The sequence below is a fragment of the Homarus americanus genome, unplaced genomic scaffold (assembly GCF_018991925.1).
Source record: "Homarus americanus isolate GMGI-L3 unplaced genomic scaffold, GMGI_Hamer_2.0 scaffold22846, whole genome shotgun sequence".
NCBI classification, from domain to species: domain Eukaryota; kingdom Metazoa; phylum Arthropoda; class Malacostraca; order Decapoda; family Nephropidae; genus Homarus; species Homarus americanus.
In genome coordinates this window covers 255001-273024 of record NW_024756459.1, presented here as the reverse complement: position 1 = coordinate 273024, position 18024 = coordinate 255001, and the positions used below count along the sequence as shown (strand labels likewise).

The window sequence follows — 18024 nt, the reverse complement described above, 5'->3', positions numbered from 1 at the left end:
CCTAAACTGTTGCATCGCCAGGGACGTAATTACCACAATTAATTATACAGATAGCGATAATTATATGGTGTATAATTCTATATAGGTGATGATTATCTAGATGTTTATGATAGATTTTTACAAGAAACACATATAAAATAGTATTGTATCAGCCCCCTCTATGGATACAATTGATAAGAATTTTGTGTTGAGTCGAGAGAGGGTAAGCTGAGAGGGTAGGCAGATCACATAACAGGGTGACAAACAATGGTATTTTATCCTTCCTGACAATCATAGTTGATAAGATGCTCGGGCCACGTGGGAGGGGAGGAGGGGGCGTGGTCGACAAGCTGCCAGAGGTGTTGGTGAGCCGTGGCGGGGATTGGCTGAGAGGGGCAGGAGGGGGCGTGGCCGTGGGGTGGGTAGGCGGGACCAGGGACACAGTAGGAGGTGGGGATGGTTCATATAGGGCAACAAGTGTCGAAGAGAGTCGCACTCCCTTGCTACCATCACTCCAGCGAGCACCTACCACTTGCTCGCTCCCAGACACACATACACCACCACGGATCTTAACCTCCCCTCCATCTCCAAACTGGGGTAAGTCATATTTTCTTTCTCTCATTCCCGTGTACCTCATCTTACCTTTCTCCCAGTGATGGATAGAGGCATATTTTGGTTAGTTCTCCCATGTAAATATTTCTTAAGTCTCCCAGTGATGGATAGGGGCATATTTTGGTTAGTTCTCCCATGTAAATATTTCTTAAGTCTCCCAGTGATGGATAGGGGCATATTTTGGTTAGTTCTCCCATGTAAATATTTCCTAAGTCTCCCAGTGGTGGATAGGGGCATATTTTGGTTAGTTCTCCCATGTAAATATTTCTTAAGTCTCCCAGTGATGGATAGAGGCATATTTTGGTTAGTTCTCCCATGTAAATATTTATTAAGTCTCCCAGTGATGGATAGAGGCATATTTTGGTTAGTTCTCCCATGTAAATATTCCCCCTATTAATATTATATCCCTTTGCCTTTCCTCCCACTAGCACGGGATGGGGTTTTAGTGCCTATTCTCCCACGTTAAAGTACTTCCCCAGTGGTGTTACGTAGGGGGTCTTGATTTTACCCATTAACAGCAGAGGATTTTTTTCTCCTGTTGGGCTCCCACGCTGTAATGGATTTGGGTTCGTCTCCCATGTAAAGTTCCCATAATCATAGTATTTTTAATGGTTATACTCTCGTTAGTGTTGCTTTACTCCCATGCAAAAAGGGAGGGGAGGAGGGACTTGAGTTGTCTTAGCTTCTGAAGACTCCCATGCACAGTGGGTGTCTCTCCCTTCAACTCCCATGTGTGTGAGGCGATGAAAAGTGCCTAGTTACTCTCCTATGTCAAGTACCTCTCATTTAGTGACGACCTACGAGTAGAAGTAATACTCCCACTCACTCCCACGTACTGTTCCTTCCCACTCCGTCATAGTGTTCCCTCCCACTCCCTTGCACTGTTCCTTCCTCCACCACTCCCACTCAGCGTTCCCTCCCACTCCCTTGCACTGTTCCTTCCTCCCCCACTCCCACAAGTGTTCATTCCTCCCACTCCCACGCACTGTATCCCTCCCACTCCCACGCACTGTTCCATCCCACTCCTACGCCCTGTTCCCTCTCACTCCCACTCAAGTTTCTTCCCACTCATAGAATCTAGGTCTTTCTCTCGATCACTCGTGCAAAGTTATCGATCAAGAATTATCAGTGTCTACAAAGGTGCATGACCCTGATGTAGTTTAACCTTGCGTAACGTAACCCTGATATAGTCTAACCAATCCTAACCTAATCTTGATGTATTCTAACCAATCGTAACGTAACCCTGATATAGTCTAACCAATCCTAACCTAATCTTGATGTATTCTAACCAATCGTAACGTAACCCTGATGTAAGTCTAACCAATCCTAACCTAATCTTGATGTAGTCTAACCAATCGTAACGTAACCCTGATCTAGTCTAACCAATCTTAACGTAACCTAACGTAATCTAATCTAACCAATCGTAACGTAACCCTGATCTAGTCTAACCAATCCTAACCTAATCTTGATGTATTCTAACCAATCGTAACGTAACCCTGATCTAGTCTAACCAATCCTAACGTAACCTAACGTAATCTACCCTAACCTAACAACACAGTGATGAAACGTTTCTACACAGTGTCTATTAATTTTCACACAATTTAAGAAAGTCTCAGTGAGTTTCGGTCAGTCTTATAAAGTTTCATCAAGATGTCTTATAGGTGATAATTCTTGCAGTGGTTTTCTTCATCACGTCATCTTCAAGTGTCTGATACATTATGAAAAAAATTAAAAAAGAAAAGAAAAAACAGTTTGGTGTCTTGAGGAACGTTATAATTTATTGAGAAAGAAATGAGAGAATCTTATGAGTCAAAATGTGTATTGTGATATGAAGGAAATCTTACTATAATACATTTACTCTTCATATATATTCATTTTATTGCATAGTTTTACTCACGGTAATGGGATTTAATAGGGATAATATGATCTTAGAATATATTGAACTAAATTATCGTATCATTTGGCCATTCTAGAGTAAATTAGATTTGCTTCAGGTAACCTCATCTTACCTTAGAATAAACTAATTAATGCTGCTAATATTATACACCGCCCTTCCCTTAAATAAAAAATGAGGGAATATTTCTTGTTATATATTGTTAAATCTTTTGGTCTTTGCTGTGTCTATAGTTCGTTTCCGAGTTAACAGCAAGTAAGATATTGGCCAGAGAAGCGAGGAAGCCGGGTGGAGGTAGAATGGGGGAGGAGTAGAGGAGGGGGAGAAGTAAGAGTTAGCATAGGGGAGGAGAAGGGGGGTACAGTACAACCATCAGCTTAACAACTCAACCATCAGATTAACAACTCAACCATCAGATTAACAACTCAACCATCAGATTAACAACTCAACCATCAGATTAATAACTCAACCATCAGATTAACAACTCAATTCAGTCGTCTACCAGCTGTATGTTAGACTCTCACAAACGTATCTGATGTAAGGCGGTGTACTGTACTATAAGCACCCACTCATGCCTGTGTAATGAGGTATAAGTTATCCAGCACCGGCAGTCGTTTAGTCTCGTCCACCACAGTTGACTCACCACTGGAGCCATTGAAGATAAACTATATTACTGGAATTGAAAGTTTCTCTGTGTTAGTTTGGTATTTTTAGTTTATGATTTTAGAAATAGAGTTACTTTAAAATATCATAGTAGGCAGTACAGGTAAAGTTATTTGGGTTTTGAAATATAAATGGTTTAAAATATGTGGTTTTGAACTATACTGTACATATACTATATACATACGGGTATATTTTTTCTTCTGTGTTTTCAGTATATTAGAGTTTCGAAATAAATGAATCACTATAAACAATTCATGTGTATATATGAAATCTAGATTCAGATGGCATTAAATATCTGTGAATAGCATCATAAATGAGTCTGTTTTATATACTCAACGTTCAAATTCTTCAAAACAAGTGATTCACACCGTACACATAATAAATTTGTTGAATGTTTCTGAACGAGTAATTTACCTTCTTCTCTACATATTTGTTTGGTTTTAAAATATAACATTCGTCGAAAATCATCATTCTCACTGTACTTATATATTGTCTATTTATTTTTTTCATGCATGTGCTTTGAGACAGTTGATTCATATACTTGTTTCGCAACGTAAATATTTTGGTCTTCATGTAACCAACACTTTAATGCTTTTAATGGTGTCTTTCAAGCCTTAATTTTAATTCGGCGACATATGACCAATAAGCTGTTGCGTCACCAGGGATGTAATTAGCACAATCAATCAGTCAGTCAGTCAATCAGTCATTCAGTCAGTCATTCAGTCAGTCAATTAATCAGTCATTCTAATGGTATGATACACATCCTTCATATATTTACACTGTATAGTATTCAATGCTCAGATGCTTCGGAACGTGTGAGTAAATTATTGTTTTTGCATTAACTCTGTATATTCTTAGCGCTGTATATTCTTAACGCTGTATATTCTTAACTCTGCATATTCTTAACTCTGTATATTCTTAACTCTGTATATTCTTAACTCTGTATATTCTTAACTCTGTATATTCTTAACGCTGTATATTCTTAACTCTGTATATTCTTAACTCTGTATATTCTTAACTCTGTATATTCTTAATGCTGTATATTCTTAACTCTGTATATTCTTAACGCTGTATATTCTTAACGCTGTATATTCTTAACTCTGTATATTCTTAACTCTGTATATTCTTAACTCTGTATATTCTTAATGCTGTATATTCTTAACTCTGTATATTCTTAACGCTGTATATTCTTAACACTGTATATTCTTAACTCTGTATATTCTTAACACTGTATATTCTTAACTCTGTATATTCTTAACGCTGTATATTCTTAACGCTGTATATTCAACATCTCAAAGCTTCAAAAAATATGATCTGAAGTTATTTACATACTTACACCGTTCAGCATCTAAAAGCATGTGACGTGGCTCTTATGTATTTACACAACATTCCCAACACGTTTAGGCGCACACCAAACATTGCCAGTGTGTATTCTGGAGCTGGATGCCCCGAAACGCGTGTGATTTACTTCATAACTTAATTTCGAGAAACAAAAGAGAAACAGTGATTTGAGTTAAACTTTTTATTAACAACAGCAGCAGCAGCATGCAGACACAACCTAACCTAAGCTATCGTAACGTTAACCATTAATCCAACCAATCCTAACCTAAAAACGACCTAACCTAACCTATCTATAGCCAGCAGAATGTTATACCGTAAACCACCTCGTTGAGATAAATTTCACGTTATATTTACAAAAAAAAAAGTCTCTTGTTTTGACACCTTTTTTTTTTGTTATGGAAATTAGATAAAAGCTACAACCAGAACCAGATTTTTTTTATTAATGGGTCTGAAATATTTTGTGTTTCATTTTGTTTTGCGTTGTGATATATTTTTTCAAGATGTATTGTGTTATGGCTGACTTAAATGTTGTAGTGTTTTAATAGATAATGTATATTTCTGGCTGACGTATCTAAGCAGGTCTTTTGGGTTGATGATTTGGAGGACACACACACACACACACACACACACACACACACACACACACACACACACACACACACACACACACACACACCTGACCTTCAGCATAATAAACCCCAAGAAGCTAGCACAAGTAAATCACCTTCTTGGTCCATAAGACGCCACTCCTCTACTGAAGGTGTTTGCCAGGCGAAGGTGGTGTCATTGTGGTGCAGCTCTCTATGGTGCTTTAATGATGCAGCTTCTCCATTGTAATGTTTTGTGTGTGGAGGGAAGGGATGTGTGTGTGTTGAGGGATGTGTGTGTGGGGAGGGATGTGTGTGTGTTTGGGGATGTGTGTGTGGGGGAGGATGTGTGTGTGTTGGGGGATGTGTGTGTGTTGGGGGATGTGTGTGTGGGGGAGGATGTGTGTTGGGGATGTGTGTGTGTTGGGATGTGTGTGTGTGTGGGGATGTGGTATGTGTGTGTGTTGGGGGAGGATGTGTGTGGGGAGGGATGTGTGGGGGGAGGATGTGTGTGTGTTGGGAGGATGTGTGTGTGTGGGATGTGTGTGTTGGGAGGATGTGTGTGTGGGAGGATGTGTGTGTGTGGGGTGTCTGTGTGTGTGTGTGTAGGTGTGTGTCTGTGTTACCCCTTTAAGAAATGGAAAAAAACATTACTGTAATATGAAGGAAAAAAAAATACCCCTTGTTCTTCTATCCCCTCAAAAAAATTACTTTCCCTCCAAAAAATAAATTAGTTTCCTCCCAAAAAAAATAAATTAGTTTCCCTTGCCCAAAGAAAACATTACGTGTATATCTCCAAACGGCTCGCCCTTAAAAGGCTAGATAATGAAGGTTATAATACGATACGGTGTGAATACAAAGCTTCTCTCTTGCCTTGTTATTGATGATCTAGTTGTGGGGAATAAACTCCTTTGGTGAGATAATGTGGGTCTTCTTACTAACACAGATTATTGGGTAACATAATTCAGTTTTTTTTTTGTAGGGTTTGGCACTTGGTATAGGGATGAAGGGGCGTGAAGTGTGTGAGTGGGGTCTCTCTCTCTCTCTCTCTCTCTCTCTCTCTCTCTCTCTCTCTCTCTCTCTCTCTCTCTCTCTCTCTCTCTCTCGTATTGACAATTTTTAACAATATTCTTTGAGGTGATTTAACATAAGTGATGGATGTTAATTTAGTAAAGATGTGTTTAGAGAAAAAAGAAAGGAAGAAAGAAAGATAGTGAGAGAGAGTGAAAGTTAGCTCTAAAACTATACGTGGGAGGCGGAAAAACCAGGACACACACTTAGAAGCGATTTAGCTCCTTGACACGCCCTCGGCTGTGACTGTACTGTAATACTGCTGTCACACACACACACACACACACACACACACACACACACACACACACACACACACACACACACACACACACACACACGCACATGGCAGACGGAAGATATCAGTTGCCATATAGCATTGTAACTGGAGTAGCTGGTCACTTATAGACTGTCTGCCACTGAACACTCATTAATTTAAGTTACAGAATCACAAAACTGATCAAAACATCATTAAATTAAGTTACAGAATCACAAAACATCATTAAATTAAGTTACAGAATCACAAGCCATCATTAAATTAAGTTACAGAATCACAAAACATAATTAAATTAAGTTACAGAATCACAAAACATCATTAAATTAAGTTACAGGGCCGTAAGCCATCTCCACATATTGTATGGTTCTATAACTTCCTCAGTAAAGTTGATCTTTTTTATGGTAGTACTGTAATTTATTCACTGGACATTCATACGCTTTATTACGGCTCTATAGCGTGAAGTATCCTGTACCTGTGTTTACGTTTGGTCTGTCCACTAGGGAGTTTTTAAAAGAAGATTGGTGATTGGCTGCATTACCACTCATTTGGCCAATTACGATAGTCGATACAGCCGTTGTTTTGCTCACCAGCCGCTGTTACTCGCTGCTGTCGTGGGGAATCTTGTTATTGTTTTGGTTAAATTAGAGTAATTTAAGAATACATTATATTTCCGTAGTTATTATATTTTTATAGGTGTTTTTTTTGTGTTGAAAATAGTTGTTTCTTATTCGTTATGGTATGGGAATATGTATAGTACCTTGTTACACACACACACACACACACACACACACACACACACACACACACACACACACACACACACACACACACACACGCACACGCACTTGCAGACGGAAGATATCAGTTGCCATATAGCATTGTAACTGGAGTAGCTGGTCACTTATAGACTGTCTGCCACTGAACACTCATTAATTTAAGTTACAGAATCACAAAACATCATTATATTAAGTTACAGAATCACAAAACATCATTAAATTAAGTTACAGAATCACAAAACATCATTAAATTAAGTTACAGGGCCGTAAGCCATCATTAAATTAAGTTACAGAATCACAAAACATCATTAAATTAAGTTACAGAATCACAAAACATCATTAAATTTAGTTACAGAATCACAAAACATCATTAAATTTAGTTACAGGGCCGTAAGCCATCTCCACATATTGTATGGTTCTATAACTTCCTCAGTAAAGTTGATAATTTTTTATGGTAGTACTGTAATTTATTCACTGGACATTCATACGCTTTATTACGGCTCTATAGCGTGAAGTATCCTGCACGTGTGTTTACGTTTGGTCTGTCCACTAGGGAGTTTTTAAAAGAAGATTGGTGATTGGCTGCATTACCACTCATTTGGCCAATTACGATAGTCGATACAGCCGTTGTTTTGCTCACCAGCCGCTGTTACTCGCTGCTGTCGTGGGGAATCTTGTTATTGTTTTGGTTAAATTAGAGTAATTTAAGAATACATTATATTTCCGTAGTTATTATATTTTTATAGGTGTTTTTTTGTGTTGAAAATAGTTGTTTCTTATTCGTTATGGTATGGGAATATGTATAGTACCTGCAATTGGTCAAATGGGTTCCGGTCCCAATAGGTTTCAGTCCTAATAGGTTCTGGTTCTATAAGGTTTCAGTCTTAATAGGCCCCAGTCATAATGACCTCCAATCCTAATAGCCCCGTGTTCCACTGTGCTCCAAACTCGAAACAGATTAGATTGGGGCCTAGTAGAACGTGGGCCTATTAGAACTGGGGTCTAGTAGAACGTGGGCCTATTAGAACGTGGGCCTATTAGAACTGGGGCCTAGTAGAACGGGGGCCTATTAGAACTGGGGCCTAGTAGAACGTGGGCCTATTAGAACTGGGGCCTTGTAGAACTGGGGTCTATTTCGCCCTCAGGCAGAAGCGTATTTACCAATTCATTAATTCGGTCCTCAAACTTCAGAACAGAAATCTTACTATATCCGATTTGAATACTTATTTCTTTTGTTTATATCCATGTGTGTGTTTGTGTAAATAATCTCGGTGACGCGTGTGTGTGTGTGTGTGAGCCAGGTGCTTTAGGATTTGCGGAGTATTTAAGGAATTGACTTATTTTAGACAGTAGGTCAAAAGCTTTAGGTCAGAGGTCACAGTCTGTTTTGTGTCTCAGGCGGAGTTATTGTTTTGGTAATCCTGTCTGTCTCTCTCTCTCTCATTATCCTTCTTCCTCTGCATTCTCTTCTCCTCTCCTCCTTCCGCCTCCACCCAACACTATGCGTCTTAATAAAAATTCACATTTTATACTGGAACAAAAATATCAGCTTTGAATAAACAGTTCACGGTGTTCATGCCATAGTCAACAGGCAGGTGTGTACAGAAGGAAGATCATCATATAGTACAGGTATATAGTACAGGTATATACTACAGGTATAAATTAGGGTGACTGTATCCTGAGAATGTATTGTACAGGTGGAAATTTAAGTAGGGGTACAGTAATTTAGGTACAGTATAAAGTACAGGTACAGGTGCAGTAATTTAGGTAAAGTACAGGTACAGTTATTTCTATTGTGGTTACTGTATCTTGGGAATGATTAGTACAGGTGGAGATGTAGTTACAGATACAGAAGTACAGTAATTCTGGCATAGAGTGCAGGTACAGTACAGTGATTTATGTAAAAAGTACAGCTACAGTATTTTACAATGTGGTGACTGTATCTTAAATAATAGTACAGAAAATGACTGTATTTTCCAAAACGTTTAATATAGTTCTATTTTATTTACCAGTTTTTTTAATCCGTCTTTAAGAATTGATTACACTCTTTCAACTTGTTTACTATCAAGCAATTCAATGGCCTTAATCAATTCAATTTATCTGTTTATTTCTTTTAATCTGTTTTTACAAATTGATTTTAGTAGTTGAATGAGGGAGCGCCAAGCCCGTAGACTTCCTATTGATAGATCTGCTCGGTGATAAATCTGGGATAATAACTTTATTTATTTCCAGGAGATTATCTGGTGTGTGTGTGTGTGTGTGTGTGTGTGTGTGTGTGTGTGTGTGTGTGTGTGTGTGTGTGTGTGTGTGTGTTGTGTTTATTACCTATATTACTCGTGTAAATGTCAAGAATTAATCCACTTATTATTATCAATATTCCCGACTTGATAATGTGACTTGTAATCTGGTTATTAGAGTTCATTACGGCGTAGTGTTATATATAGTGATGTTGTGTTATGTAATGTTATACTATACATAATTAGCCGTAGTTAAATGATTAATTATGGTTAGTTAGGTTGTAGTTTCTTAATTATATTGACCTTTCTCTCTCTCTCTCTCATCCTATATCTTATCTATCTATCTTATCTGTGTCTCTATACTATCTATCTATCTATCCATCTTTCTATCTCACCCTATATTCACCCTAAAGAACGTAGTTAGGATGGGTCCAAGTTGTTGACGGTCACACAGTGTTTTAAAGCCTTTCTTAAATATAGCCTGAGAGGTTGCACTATAATTGGACCCATAAAGGATCTCTAACTTTTCCAGGGCTTTATTAAAACTAACGCGAGTAATGGTGCTTAAGAGAGGTGGCGTGAGAGGGTGTGGTGGGTCAGGGGTGTGGTGTGGTGGGTTATGGGTGTGGTGTGGTGGGTCGGGTGTGGTGTGATGTGGTGTGTATGGAATATAAATTAAACTTCCATTCGTTTAATTTTTCTTGCGTCTTGTTCATTTAATTTAAGTTATATGGATATTTTAACTTAATACTTTAGTTATGCTGTATAGTGATGTATAATTTAGTTACATAATAAATATAGTGATGTCTGTATAGTACATAAATCTGAGTTATAAGTAAAGTGATATATTAAGTTTTATTTTCTGTTTGATGTTAATAACTTGGCATTCAAAAATCGTGATGTTTATATATTGTAAATTTAAACGAACCAGGTAAATATTATATTATATTCATTACTATCAATACACAAGAACAGTATGACTATAAAATAGGTATATTCTTTCATCTAGAGACATAATTACGTGTTAATACTATTACTGAGAATAATATTTTCATCTGGAGGTATAATTAAACTAATGATTTTCTTGTTATTGTGTTTTTCGGTCATTGATTAATAGCGTTAATAAACTAATTTCTCTCTTTTCGTATAAACTCATATATCTGTTAATAATCGTAAAGTATTGTATCCAGAAAGTGTTTATTAGTGATCATTAGTATTTTATTAATTTATTAAACCAGAAGTCTTATAAATAAAACCTTTTTTATTGATTTTTTTTCACTCGTAATCCATTGACCACAGTGACTTCCATCGAGTCATCTGATAACCACAACTCCTTCCTTCATCCTGTAATTACAATAAAAAAGTGTTCTAATGTGATATTTTCCTCCATAACAAGACCCAATGGTGTATCGGCCCGGCGTTTTATATTGTAAAGACGGAAAGTGTATAGATACTTTTTTGGTTGGCTGGATAGTACATCTAGTGAGCGTTTTTATTAATTTGTTTTGTGGTTTTACGAGTAACAATATAACTTTTTGTAATGTATCTCAAGAGGTTCAGTTGTTCAGGGTTATATTTCCGATCTTTTATTTAAGTATTGAGTAATAGATAAGTGAATATTTTGCCATAGTGATGAAAGTTGTTGTTTAGTGGAGAAGTTAAGGTTTATTCAGTGGTGCTTTGAGACTCAGGTCGTTGGAGTATCGAAGGGAGCTATTTTTCTTGTATAGCTCAGAGCAATGCAGTTAATTCACTGGTTATATATTGCATAGCTCAGATCAATGCAGCTAACTCACTAAAGTTAATTATTATCACTACAGACTGACACATGATTTAGAAATTAGTTAGAGAAATAGTTAGATGAAAGGCAAAAGAGAGGGAGAGAGACAATGATAACTAGAGAGAGAGATATTAAAAGAAAACTGGTGAGGTTAAGAGTAAGAAAACAAGTTAAAAAAAGAAAGAAAATGAGAGAGAGAGAGAGAAAGAGAGAAAGTGATCCCAGTATTCTAAAGTAACTACAGTGTCACCCTTCCCATATATAACACACATATGTAACTACGACATAAACACTGCCACATTCCACCTGAGTGCAGCAGGGGGATAATTAACTACGTCACACACGCTGTATTATGAGGGCCAACGAACCAGGTGTTGCAGGTGTTAACTGTGGTAGATTCAGGTGTGTGTATGTACATTATGTATGTATGTATGTATTTATGTATGTATGTATGTATATGTATGTAACCTTAAAATATGTAAGATTACTACAAATTAAATAAATAGAACAGCTTTTTAGTTTGTGTATGTATGTATGTGTGTATGTATATATGTATGTATGTATGTGTATGCATTTTACTACACATAAAGTAAATACCACACAGCTTCTCAGAGATGCAGGTACCAAGCCAGATCTACATGATTGATGCCTGACACTTTCTGACAGTTACTGAAAAGTGAGTTGTTAAAACGAATGGATGTTGGTTCGATCTTACCGAGGGGGTCAGTAGTCTTCCTAGTGGATAGTGGATAGTTAAGGGATAGAGTGTTGGTATGTGGATAGTAAATAGTTAATGGTTACAGTGTTGGTATGTGGATAGTGAACGGGTAGAACTTTTGTATGCGGATATTTTAGAATATTTCCGTGTATTCTTTGTAGGAACCATAAAATACAGCGAGTATATCCGTGTATTCCTTGCAGCCAAAATACAAGAAACGATGTATTTCAGTCTTCAGCGAAATACGACACAGGGACAGCCGCCTCCTGTGCTCAGCCAGGATGCAAATAGTGGCAGAAATACTATGAGAGGCCGGATATTGTGGCTGACGGTCGTGGGACTATGTATTCTTTATCCGGACGCCACCACCTGTAGGCAGTAAGGCTGGAGGGGGAGGGGTGAGGGAGAGAGGGGGGAATAAAATATGAAGGGGGAGGAAATTAAGGAGGGGAGGGGAGACGGGAGGGGAGACGGGACTGACCGGAAAATGTTTTGCTGTAGAATAAAAAATGTGAGTTGTGTAAATTTGTGTGTTTGTGTGTTTACATTTATTATATATTTTAAATTGTGCCTAGCATGCAAATATTAATGACTACAACAGTTTACATAAATCAGCGAGTATACAAATGAATTTAAAAATATTTTAGAAAATATTTATTTCGAGTAAAAGCATATTTTTAGAAATATTTTTTATAATTTGTAAATAACACAGATATAGAAAAAATATATAAATATCCAAGGTTTGTGTCGTGTTATCAATATTATTAGTATAGCCATTTTAAAACTTTTCAAAAGCTTCAATTTTACCTGGTAAATATAATACTCATTAATTTAACATTTTTTATCGGGGTTATCATAGTGTCATTAAGATCATCAGTGTCATCACCGAAGAAAGTGCGTGAAGGTGGCCATGCTTAATTAACCATAGGGCAGGTTGCCGTGTGATGTGTAACTCAGGTAGAGGCAGAGCCGCGTCGCCGTTACCATGACAACCGATACTTCAGTTTCCCCCGCCAGGTGTCACAACCTCCTTAGTCTACCTGGCCACAATACGCTTAATTTTATCTTTAGCATTAAATCAATAATATTTCAGTATCTAGCAATTAAATATAAAATTTCCTAAAGAGTAACAAATATAGACAGGATTTAAACTACCATTTTGAAGGATTAATTATATGGTAGGGATTACACCAACAGAGAGAGAGAAAGAGAGACCATCCCCACCCCTTCTCTCAGTGTGGGAGGAAAGGGAGTGAGGTAAATTAACTACGGTAAGACGGACCATTAAATCACTCACGCCTTCTGAACACTTAAGGACATCGCTTATTGGTTTTATAAGTTTCCAGGTAGTGATTAAGTGAGAGATTACCTGGGAGGTGGATTATGAAATGTATATATAAGAAGATTAATGCTTGGTTGAATTAGTCAGCTTAAGAAATATATATAAAAAGCTTCATATTTGGTTGAATTAGTCAGCTTAACCATATTATCTCCAGCTCTCATCCAGTTAAAGTCACTTGACAATTACAACGCCATTTTGCCCGCCATAGTTATTAAATCAAATCCTCGGTTCGTATTCTCATGTGACAGTAAAGTCAAGTCTCTGTGTATTATTGACGCCATCTTTGTGTTCTAGGTAAAGGAAGTGAGTTAGAAGGGGGTATAGTCTCTGAGCATTATTGAAGCCATTATGTTAGGTGGCTGAGTGGAAATAATGCTCGTCTTCTGTCCCAAGGGGTGTTAGTTCGATCCCAAGGCCCTCCCAGTTCACACAAGTGCATGTGGTTTTGTGTGGTGCCAAATAGGTGAGAAAGTTACCGTAGGAATGCCAGAACTTACCTAGTTAATTAGTGGGGGAATTTAGCTTTGTAATCTGTGGGGAATTTAACACAATCTGTAGGAATTTATTATAATCTGTGGGAAATTATCGTAAGAGTTGGTAAGAATCTCACCAACTCCATATCGTTCGTAAGATTGATTTTTTTAACGTAAGAATGTCAGAAATTCCTCAGTATCTCTAGGGTAGATTTTTTAACGTAAGATTCACAGAAGTTCCACAGTCTAAGATAATTTTTTTTAAAGGTAGGAATCAGTGGGAAAAAAAATTGAAGGTGGTGGCGTGGAGCTGTCAGTACAGTACTAGACAAGCACGTTCCTCCATCTCTTGACACACACTCATCAAGGATTCATCAGGGGTGTGCCGGGGAGGTCAGAGAGGCACCTGATGGTCTTCAACAACAGGAAGTGGGTCAGGTCGTGCTAGCTACACTGACGGGGTGAGTGGAGGTGTTTCAGCCACTTAACTGCAAGATTTTTAAAACACCTAAAATCGTGTAATAAATTCAAGTCCCATATCAACATAAATTTAAATACCTAAGCTCATGAAAGATTTTTAAAATACTTAAAATAATATATTAAATTCAGGTACAATACCAACATTTTAAATACCGTTAATGGTGATATTTAAACAGTTTATTTATTCGGAAAAATACACATACAATAATATTAAATCTGAATATAATTATTAACATTTTAAAACACCTTAGAGCGAACAATATAGTGTGACATTATCGAGGGTGAATTTTACCCATAAAAATACAAGATACAGAAATAGAATCACATAGAAGGAAGTGAAAGAAATAGTTAGGTTTTAGCAAAGGTAACAGAGGTACAGGCAGGCGACACCTTTACTCCTGGCGCACGTGACAAAGGCGTATTTCAGAGTTGTCTCTTTTTACCTGTGTTTCCTTTCCTGCCATCTAAATATTTGTTGAGAGAAATTGACGTAGAGAGAGAGAGAGAGAGACGGAAGAATGTAGCAGAGGAATGACGAGCAAGATAGCGAGAAATTATTTAAATATCTTTACAAACACGAAATTGATCCGAGTTACGACTTGGATTATTTAGTTTTTTTAAATATAAACTTTGTGTGGGCGTAGGTTTTGTTCCTGGTATCGGCGCAGTTCATGTTCCTCGTATCGGCGCAGTTCATATGTTTCTACCTTAAAGTAAATGAAAACCTAACCTAACCTACTCGTATCTGTGCTGAATTATTAACAGGCAGACGCAACACCTGACTACCTTATGTTACCTCTCTCTAGCAAATTTAAGAAGAGAAAGTTGAAGAATCGGATCGTAAATGAAGAAAGTAGTTATCGAGAGTAAAAACAGAATGGTGGCAGTGAAAGAAAGAGGTTAAGAATGAAGATGAAAGCACGGTGAGGTCAACAGTGGAAGAGGGAAAGTTGATGTCGTGAGTGAAAGCAGGTTGATGGGAGGAAAGAAAGTTGATGTCGTGAATGAAAGCAGGTTGATGGGAGGAAAGAAAGTTGATGTGAATGAAAGCAGGTTGATGGGAGGAAAGAAAGTTGATGTCGAGAGTGAAAGCAGGTTGATGGGAGGAAAGAAAGTTGATGTCGTGAATGAAAGCAGGTTGATGGGAGGGAAAGTAGAAATAAAAGAAAGCTCTTGTTCTGCTGACTGACACAAGCCTCTCATCATCAGTAGGGATACATTAGGACCTATTTAATCCATTTAATTGCTGAGGTTTTGATGAGAGGGATTAAACCTTTGACTATGATGACTTTAATCCTTTGAGTACGATAACTTTAATCCTTTGAGTACGATGACTTTAATCCTTTGAGTACGATGACTTTAATCCTTTGAGTACGATGACTTTAACCCTTTGAGTACGATAACTTTAACCCTTTGAGTACGATGACTTTAACCTCTCGAGTACGATGACTTTAACCCTTTGAGTACGATGACTTAACTCGGCGTAGAAGCACCCAAAAAAAACCAAATACATATTAAAACAGCACACACACACACACACACACACACACATACACACACACACACACACACACACACACACACACACACACACACACACACACACACACACACACACACACACACACACACCTGACTGGAAATGATGTTGACATGTAAAGTTTTGTAATGGTTAATATGAGGCTGTCTGTTGTGTGCTGTTCAGTATGGTGGACGTATTGCACTAAAAGCAAATAGGAAATGGACCTCTAGATACAGTATAGATTTTCATTGGGAGTGTGGATTGTATAAATGTATATCTGTGTATTTGTTGTTGTATATCTAACATACTGTTGCGATCTGTGGTATGTTCGCCTCGCTGGGCAGGGTGAAACTATTGGCAAGTTTCTTAATGTCATTTGCCTCTGGGGACCTGGATGTTAATGGATTTACTGATCGTGTTCTGGTTCCGGGGTAATGGTTTAGCCAGTGCAGTTGGCAGGTTGTCCGGTCTTCTCGGACTACTCCTTGACTCCTGGGTCACATAAGGTGTGGTTATTGCTTTGGCGATAGTTTCTACACCTTAAACAAATTGACGTCTAAGTGGTCCTTGGGCCGGCCAACCTGGAACACGGGGGGGCCACCATTATATAACTTGTATACGTGTATATATGCCAGTAGGTGTGTGTGTGTGTGTGTGTGTGTATCTTCACGTGTATGTGCTACAGATATATTGTGCATTGTATTTATGTGTACAGTACAGGGCTCATATGTGTGTGTGTAGGTTCCAACTAATAGCGATTCTGAACTCACTTGGTGATACGCCTTAAACATCATTGAAGTAGATGGACCGAAGGACGCACAGAAGCGGCCTGTTGCCATTCCTCCACTTGTACGAGAGACCCAATACTTGGTTACACCTTCTAGTCACCCGTACTGCCAAGCGAAGGAAGGATGGTGTCTCTAGCACAGCATTGGTGAGTGAGTGAGTACTGGATGAGTGAGAGTGTGGGTGTGAAAGATGTTTGGGTGTTGTGTAGGGTGTGTGGGTACTGATAGAGTGTGTGGGTATTGGATATGGTGTGTGGGGGTAGTAGATAAAGTATGTGGGTAGTAGATAGAGTGTGTGGGTAGTAGATAGAGTGTGTGGGTAGTAGATAGAGTGTGTGGGTAGTAGACAGAGTGTGTGGGGTGGGGAGGAAAAGAGTGTCGTGTTGTCATCATCAAATACAAAATACAATGTAACTCGCCCAGTAGAGTTGTCACATGATTAATAAAGTCCATTTTATATTCGGTTTTTTGGTCACGTTATATCCTCTGTATTTTGGGGGTAGATTTTGTGTGTGTGTGTGTGTGTGTGTGTGTGTGTGTTGATGTTTGTTATGACGTATGCTCTCAGAAGTGTGTGTTTTGATTTTTTGGTTGTAAATATTTGCTTTTATTTACAAAACTCACAAGTAAAAATTTCCCCGTTACTTTGGTTGTCAATACTTTCACTTCTCAAAAAAATTTCTCGCCTACTTTCATAACTTTTATATTACACATAATCCTCTTTCTTCTCCATCAATAGCCTTCATAACCTCTGTACTTTCACTAGAGAAAGTTTTGAAAGTTTCTCACTGGTTATGCTTTCTCTCATCTGAGGGTGTTAGGAATAATCATTTAATTGACTCACTTTAGCTACGACAGAGAGATACACTAGCCAATATGGCGTCCAATTTGCACTGAGACTTGAACTTGAGTAAATATTTTTCATTTTTTTTCAGATAAGGTTAAAACACGTGTAGAAAGTGACAGGAAAGTGCTAAGAAATGCACACACACACACACACACACACACACACACACACACACACACACACACACACACACACACACGTTCAGTCAGGTATCCGTATTAATTAAAATCCACTTAATTATGTTACCTGTCTAAATTGTCACGTTTTAATGAAGAACTTGAAGTGTCTCACCCGAGCTTATTAATTTTTTTCTTCAGATACAAAACTTAAATTACATAATCGTGTTACAGCTGTATTTTTTTGTAACGAATTAGAGATGAAGAACATTTTTTAGATAATTTTTTTAGTATTTTTTTTTCTATTTTTCAAAGTCATTGTTTATATTATTTGGTGTTTTTAAAGAAATTCACTGTTGAATTTTTTAATTATTTTGTTTACTGTTTGAGTACGTTATTTTTACATATATTTTTGGCTGTTTTTTTAATTAATTTTTGTAATGAGTTAGAAAGTATCAGATGATTTAGAAATTTAGAAAGAAACACAGGATTTAGAAATGTTGATAAGTAACAAAAGGATT

The 18024-nt window shown here is 37.6% G+C and overlaps 1 protein-coding gene across 1 annotated transcript in view; it reads left to right on the top strand.

The window, feature by feature from the left end:
- Positions 1-459: 459 nt before the first annotated feature.
- LOC121856843 (FMRFamide-related peptides type HF-4-like) overlaps positions 460-18024 on the top strand; it is a 94552-nt gene continuing 76987 nt past the window's right edge. The window contains exon 1 of the mRNA XM_042352586.1: positions 460-576. The gene's annotated coding sequence lies outside the window, so the exon portion shown is untranslated. The remainder of the gene's footprint in view (positions 577-18024) is intronic.